The sequence below is a fragment of the Colobus angolensis genome, unplaced genomic scaffold, assembly GCF_000951035.1.
Source record: "Colobus angolensis palliatus isolate OR3802 unplaced genomic scaffold, Cang.pa_1.0 Scaffold5, whole genome shotgun sequence".
Classification (NCBI taxonomy): Eukaryota; Metazoa; Chordata; class Mammalia; order Primates; family Cercopithecidae; genus Colobus; species Colobus angolensis.
The window spans coordinates 1477996-1485976 of NW_012118487.1; the positions used below are offsets into that span (position 1 = coordinate 1477996).

A 7981-nucleotide genomic window follows, 5' to 3' on the forward strand; every position below is an offset into this window, starting at 1 on the left:
GGGAGGCGCGGCCGCCGCCCGCCCCAGACGCCAGACGCCCGCGGTTGCTACGTTCAACACACCCGGCCGCGCTCCAGGCTAACTGGGCCCCAGGTGCGGCTCGGGCTGTGCCCGCGGGGGCGCCCCACTCCCCGCCTGGTTCCGCCTTAAAGGAACACGCCCCCATTTCCCCTGCGCTTGGAGCCTCGCAGATCCCATTAGCTGAGCTCAGGGTCCAAGAATCCTGGCTCCAAAAGGTTCTGGAACTTACCTACCCTGGCAAGCTTGCACGTGCTGGGGTCAGGTCACCTCTCTGATGATAGGGAAGGTAGGTAGAAAGGTGTACTTGGGCGAATGAGCTTGAAACAGCAGCGCCCACCCCCCTACCCCAGGGTCCTGCTCAAACCCTGTTACTAAGGATGGGGTGGGAGCGACAGCGAGGTGCGCTACCTAGGAGCCTGCAAACAAGACTGGCTCTGAGAGCTGAAGTAGTAAGACCCACGCACACCTGTTTAAACACCTGTCGAGTGAACCAAGAGACTGTGTAACTCAAATGTTTGAGAACTCAAATTATAATCGGAACGACTACAAATTCAAAGACAAATATGGAAGGCAATGTTTCTTATTAAGTGGAATAAACTGTATTTTGCTTAATCTGAAAATTATATGTGAAAGGTAGAGCGTATGGGTGCGAGCATCTAAAGGGGTGGGGGTCAGTGTTGAACAGAGTAAAAAATAAGATACTGCAGCCAGGCGAGGTGGCTCATACTGTAATCCCAGCACGGAGATTGGGAGGTGGGAGGATCGCTTGAGCCCAGGAGTTCCAGGCCAGCCTGGGCAACAATATAGGGAGACCCCATCTCTACAAATATTTAAAAAAAAAAAAAAAAGCCGGGCGTAGTGGCGCATGCCTGTCGTCCCAGATACTCGGGAGGCTGAGTGATCGCTTGGACCTGGAGTGAGCCGTGATCGCACCACTGCATTCCAGCCTGGACGGTAGAGTGAGACTCTGTGTCAAAAAAAAATAGTAATGAGATATTGACGGAGTTTGTACGTTAATATTCAGGGGAGAATCTCAGGAGATACATTTCCTGATTTGGGGTAGGGAAAAGAGATGAATTAAGTCTGGCAGTGAATAAACTGACATTCATCCTTATATACTTGAATCTTTCATAAGCGATCAAACTGGAGTCTGAGCCACTGTAAACTTCCATGGTAATGCTAAGTTTTGCGTTATTTGGAGGCAGTTAACCAGTCTTCTGCTCATGATGTCCGGTCATGTTCCCTTTTCTGCATCTAACTGCCACCAACAAACATGTACTGGGCATTTGTCTGCTTCAAGATTACATTAAGCACAGACACGCAAAGAAAGAGCGGTTTTCTTCCCAGAGCATGGAATAATCCGCTTCACGTCATATGCCGAGTGTCTGGTGAGTGCCCTAGAAAACAAGCACAGGTGATGGCAGCCATCGTGGTCAACATTCGCTTGGGGACAGCAGAGCATTTGTATGCCTAAGGGAAGTAAGAGACATAGGTGACTAGGGTCAGATTTTAAAGGGCCTTGGATGTTCAGAGAGGCGAGAGCACGCAGTCGTCAGCGTGTGAAGCACCAGCACACAGTGGAGAATCAAATTGAGAGAAAGAGGAAATTAAGAACGGACATCTCTGAGAGCAACAATGGTAACAAGAGGGAGAGGGCTGGGGGCAAACCAGGGAAGCAGTGCCAGCTCCGTCACAATGCAGAGACACCAGCAACACGCTGCTGTAGAACCATGAACTTTTCTCATGCTCTCTTGTTCCTCTTATGCAGCAACTCACCAGGTAGCCTCGGAAGTCTGGACGTTCCATCTGAACACTGGACTGTTTTCATACAGCACTTACGGAGGATTGCAAAGCAGTTTCCCCCAGACTTTTTATCTTATAAGGATCTTATTCTGATTCATGGAGTAGTTAAATCCTTATTATATCAGGTCACTTTCAATGCAAATAGAAGTCATTTCTAGAGTATGTGCTTTCAGTGAGTAAGCTGCTAGTCACTCCATTGAATCTGAACATATGTAACTTGAAATAACAGCCAGGAAGGGCCACTGTGAAGCAAAGCTTGAGTCAGCTCACCTAGATCCTTGGGGGTAGCACTTGTTTGCTGCCAGAACTCAGGATTCCTGATATTTCAGACTCAGAAATCTGATTGGCCCAGTACCTTCACAGCTGAACAATGTCTCTCAGTGTGGAGCCCCATTAACCTGACTCATAAAGCACTGATGCTGTGTTGCATCCTCTGCTCTTTCCCCATAAGAGGAATCCCTTTAGGGCCAAATTAATTCCAACGATTGTTAGGTGAGCGTGGAATCAAAGCAAAGGGAAGGAATCACATGGTTCACATACTGGGGGCATTAACCATTAGAGCCAAGCACCCTTCTCCTTCAGGAGCAACGGTTCCTGAACAGTGGTGCATTCATGCCGCTGTCTTGGGCTCTCTGATTCTAGATCTTTCCGTGTTTCCCTTAATAACCACTTCTCTTCTGTGGACATACCTTTTTTTTTTTTTTTTAAAGTATACAGACAGACACTGTTAATAAAGCTAGAGAGGCTGGGTGCAGTGGCTCACGCCTGGGAGAGGCCGAGGTGGGCGGATCACTTGAAGTCAGGAGTTCAAGACCAGCCTGACCAACATGGAGAAACGCTGTCTCTACTAAAAGTACAAAAATTAGCTGGGTGTGGTGCCGGGTGCTGTTATCCCAGCTACTTAGGAGGCTGAGCCAGGAGAATCGCTTGAACCCAGGAGGCAGACATTGTGGTGAGCCGAGATCAAACCATTGCACTCCAGCCTGGGCAACAACAGTGAAACTTCGTCTCAAACAATAATAATAATAATATAAAAAATAAAGCTAGAGAACAGCTGCATACCCTTCCAGATCCCGGCCTTGAAAGCATTCTGTGTCTAAGGTGTGTTTGCATGTGTCCCAGCTGTGGGTACATTGAGTTGTGGGCCCCCAGAAGATGTGTTGAAGTCCCACCCCCAGTTCATGTGAATTTGATCTTATTTGGAAATAGGATCTTTACAGATGTAATCAAGTTAAGCTGAGGTCATTAGGATGGGCCCTTGTCCAGTACGACGGGTGTACTCTTAAGAAGAGGGAGATGTGGGCACAGACACACAGGGGGAACACTGTGACAGAGGCAGAGGCTGGAGTGAAGTGGCTGCAAGCCGAAGGGTGCTACAGGCTGACGGCCACGACCAGACGCTAAGAAGAGGCAGGGATAACTCCTTGCCTACAGGTCCCCGCAAACACCTCAGTTAGGACTTCCCATTTCCAGAATTGTGAGAAAAAAAATTTTGTTGTTTTAAGCCACCCAGCTTGTGGCACTTTGTTATGGCAGTCCTAGGAAAGATCCATGATTGGGGTATTAATTAATTTTGGGTTACTTCAAGATCACAGTGTCTTGCTTGTACCCCTGTGAGAGTCTTTAGTGGGTAAATTCACTCTAAAAAGCTGGCTACAAATGGAAATGGTAATCGTAATTGTTTTAAATCTATAGGGAGAATGACAAGAATCATAAAAAGGAGACGGTGGTGGCGGGGAAGAAGTATCATCCTTGGTTACGGTAGTAGATGTAGCGTTCTGACCAGCCAGCCCCATGAAGAAGGCACACTGAAGGAACAGAGGATCCTTTCCTTTGGAGGGCCTTCCTTTGAAAATGACCTATAATCGCAAACACAATAAGCCATTCTTAGCAAGTTGTCCACTCTTTTGTACCCATTGTTCATCCATCAACAGCCTTTCATAGACACAGCCAGGCTTCTCTGTTAATTACCAGCAGCATGTCATTCTCAGAACATGAGCCTCGGGTGATGTGGTCTGGCTCAAGCAGGATCAGGCAATGAAAGTAAATACAGTAAATAGTTAATCCTTCTTTCTACTGATTTTATATAGACTATTAGAAATGTCAGGGTAAGGCCCGGCGTGGTGGCTCATGCCTGTAATCCCAGCACTTTGGGAGGCCGAGGCGGGCAGATCACCTGAGGTTGGGAGCTCAAGACCAGCCTGACCAACATGGAGAAACCCCGTCTGTACTAAAAATACAAAATTAGTAGGGCGTGGTGGTACATGCCAGTAATCCCAGCTACTTGGGAGGCTGAGGCCGGAGAATTACTTGAACCTGGGAGGTGGAGGTTGCAGTGAGCCGAGATCATGCCATTGCACTCCAACCTGGGCAACAAGAGTGAAACTCTATCTCAAAAAAAAAGAAAAAGAAAAGAAATGTCAGAGTAGTGCTTTATGTGATAAAATTATTCTGCTTATATTGATTAACAGTTTCATTAATTGTCTTCCTGATGTGTATAATAACGCTTGGCTACATCACGGAGAAAGTATTAGGAAATTATGACCATGTTGCTATGAAGAAAAGTGTTTGGGAAACCTGAGAGTTAAAACAACCTAAGTAATTAATCTGTTTAAGACGTTAAATCTCCTCACTTAGCATGACACCAGTATTTTACAAAGAAAAATACTGTCGGTTTTTATTATAAAAATGTCAGGCTGGGCGCAGTGGCTCAAGCCTGTAATCCCAGCACTTTGGGAGGCTGAGATGGGCGGATCACGAGGTCAGGAGATCGAGACCATCCTGGCTAACACCGCGAAACCCCGTCTCTACTAAAAAATACAAAAAACGAGCCGGACGAGGTGGCGGGCGCCTGTAGCCTCAGCTACTCGGGAGGCTGAGGCCGGAGAATGCTGTAAACCCGGGGGGCGGAGCTTGCAGTGAGCTGAGATCCGGCCACTGCACTCCAGCCCGGGCGACAGAGCTAGACTCAATCTCAAAAAAAAAAAAAAAAAAAATGTCAAACTTCTGAACAATGAGAAACATTTGTTGATTCAACAAACATTTGCTAAGCCCTACAGGGAGGCATTGCAGACTGGTGGACTGTGGGTCTGAACTGTGTGGGCTCATGGTCTGTTTTTGCCACTAAACAACACCGAGACTTCCCTCTGTTCTTTAGTTTCCTCGGCTGTACTTATCTGAACGGTGCCTTGTAAGAGTTGTATTAACTAATACATGTGAGGTCACTGAAACAGAGCATAGCACTTGGCAAATTCTCGGTAGATATTAGTTTTTATTATCTGTGACCCCAGGTTACATTGAATAACTAGAGAAAAAGATCTAGAAGGAAATTATAGCTACATTTGCTTCCAAGTTTATTCCTTTTTGTATAATGTGAACAAAAATTTGTTTGCAACAAATGTGTATTATTTGTTTTCAGTGATAAACACAATAAATGAAAGCCTCTGTAAAGCCTTGGGCAAATTTTCTTGCTATTTGATCGAGCCCTCAGATTCTACTGAGGGAAAACTATTAAAATAACAATAAGAACAATTTTAGGCCTGATGTGGTGGCAGACACCTGTAATCCCAGCTACTCGGAGGCTGAGGCAGGAGAAGCTTGAACCTGGGAGGCGGAAGTTGCAGGGAGCCGAGATCACGCCGTTGCACTCCAGCCTGGGGGACAGGAGTGAAACTCTGTCTCAAAAAATAAAATAAAATAACAATAAGAACAATTTTAAACTGATCAAAAGGCAGTGTTACATCACAGTGATTCTTGATAGACCATGACCCCATTCCCTAAGTACCGTAGCAGATACAGTGTAGTGGGAAGGCAGAGGACCAGACCACAGAGGCAGGTAATGTACATTTAGCTGCAGGGAACAGGGAAATCCCTCACTGGCCTTAGCTTGAGCATTCAAGATGCTTGAGTAGCTCACAATTCACTTCCCACAATTCACTTCCTCTGGGATTGCTGCGGTAAATTACCAATGTCAGAGAGACTCAAGCTCATTCTCTTTTGTTCACGCAGTCAGGGTGTATGGCTTGTTTCCTGGTGTTTCCAAGGTATCACCCTCAGCAGCATACATCTTTCTTTAAATAGCTACATCTGGTCGGGTGCGGTGGCTCACGCCTGTAATCCCAGCACTTTGGGAGGCCGAGGTGGGCGGATCACGAAGTCAGGAGTTCGAGACCAGCCTAGACAACATGGTGAAACCCCATCTCTACTAAAAATACAAAAATTAACTGGGGTGGTGGCACATGCCTGTAATCCCACCTACTCAGGAGGCTGAGGCAAGAGAATTGCTTGAACTCAGGAAGTGGAGGTTGCAGTGAGCCGAGATCTCACCACTGCACGCCTGGATGACAGAGCAAGACTCTGTCTCAAAAATAAATAAATAAATAGCTACATCCAAGGTAAGAAGAAGGCTCAGGTCACCCTCTCTCATTAAAGAACGAACTACTTTCCAGAAGCCTCTCCAACTGAGTCCCATTGGCTATAACCAGCTCAAAAGTCCACAGCTTAACTAATCATCAGAAAGAGACATAGACCGAGCAGGGTGGCTCACGCCTTAATCCCAGCACTTTGGGAGGCAGAGGCTGACAGATGGGTTGAGCCCAGGAGTTCGAGACCAGCCCAAATATTAAAAAATTAGCTGGGCATGGTGGCTTATGCCTGTCTTCTTAGCTATTCCAGAGGCTGAGGTGGGAAGATCACTTGAGTCCAAGAGGTCGAGGCTGCAGTGAGCTAAGATCATGTCACTGCACTATTCCAGCCTGGGTAACAGAGTGAGACCCTGTCTGAAAAAAAAAGCAAGAAAAGAAAAGAAAGAAGAGAAAGAGAAATAATGCTATTTTTCTAGGGCTAGAAGGGATCCCCTTTCCCTGAATATGTTGCCCCCTGAACAAAATCCGCATCCCTAAACCAAGAAAGAGTGCGAGGTGTGGGTGTCTGCTGGGCAGGTAACTGGCAGAGTCTGCTGTAGTTGGGAGCTCCATTGAAGAGTCTGACTGTCCATTGTTAGTAGACTAACCCTTGTTAGACTAAAAGGGCAGCTACTGATTTACAGCCCCTCTATGCTCTGTTAATGTCATGCATGCACAGAGCACTCCGCCATTTCAAATGCTATCATTCACAAGACAGCAAGATACCTTCTCAAAGCCAACCTTTGAATTTCTGGATGACATGCCGTCATATCATAGAGTGCTTTGGTAAGAGGCTCATAAAACACAAGAATAATAGCTATGTACACAGACTTTAGACATACCCATTCCCCCAGAGTCTGTGTTTTCCTGCTAAGCTTGCATGATCCAGGGAGAGCAGAAGAGGGAAAGGAGATTGAAGGTAGATAAAAAGAGAGATAAGAGGTAGAAGAGGAAGATGAAGGAGAGAGCATGGAACTGGGGAGACTCTCCTTAAAGTTTGGAGCGCGCCTTATGACACCTCCTGCAAGTTATTTGAAAGTCCAATACTCAAAATCCACTGTGCCAAGATTAACAAGAAGGTCAATTTTCTAACCACAGTCCTGAGCCATCCCTTAAATACATCCTCCCGCTTTATACACTCTACCGTTATGCTCAGAAATCACCAGGGGCTCCCTAAGGAGGGAGGGCGAGGCGAGAGGCAGCCATTTCCTCCCCTTTCTTCTAAGCTGGGATCTGATATTAGGACCACATACTCTAAGGTCAGACCGTGACACGTGAGCCAGCAGAGATGGATGACATGGCAGGAAGCTGCAGAATCACTAAGCTGCCAGGAGTGGGGCTGAACTCTGATCGGGGAGTCTAGAGGGACCTTCTGTTTCTCACCACTGGGTACGTAAAAGGGTTTCTCTGAGGAAGGATGAGCTCACTGGACCCAGTGCTCATCCCAGTGGAAACCGCTTGATACCAAAACAACCTGAAGAACAGCTCTTTAAACCCCCTTGCTCTGAAGAAGGGCGATTTTCAGCAAAGTAGTAGACTGGAAAAGAGGCCCCAGCTGAGAACTCCCTTCAAAGTCACATGGCAGCCAAGGCAAAGGCCCGCCTCCCACCTGGGATTTGTGCAGATCCTCGCACCGGCGCGGTGGATCTCCAGGTTGCACACTTACAGGCACTCACTCTGTTCACAAGGTTACCTCCTTTCTATCCAAGGCCCTTGGCACAGGGTGAAGGCCTGGTGAACAGTCATCCCAAGGC

General features: G+C 47.0%; 1 protein-coding gene across 1 annotated transcript in view; it reads right to left on the bottom strand.

Moving 5' to 3' along the window:
* FAM149A (family with sequence similarity 149, member A) overlaps nt 1–352 on the bottom strand; it is a 64640-nt gene extending 64288 nt beyond the window's left edge. Inside the window, exon 1 of the mRNA XM_011959517.1 lies at nt 251–352. The gene's annotated coding sequence lies outside the window, so the exon portion shown is untranslated. The remainder of the gene's footprint in view (nt 1–250) is intronic.
* Nucleotides 353–7981: the final 7629 nt, after the last annotated feature.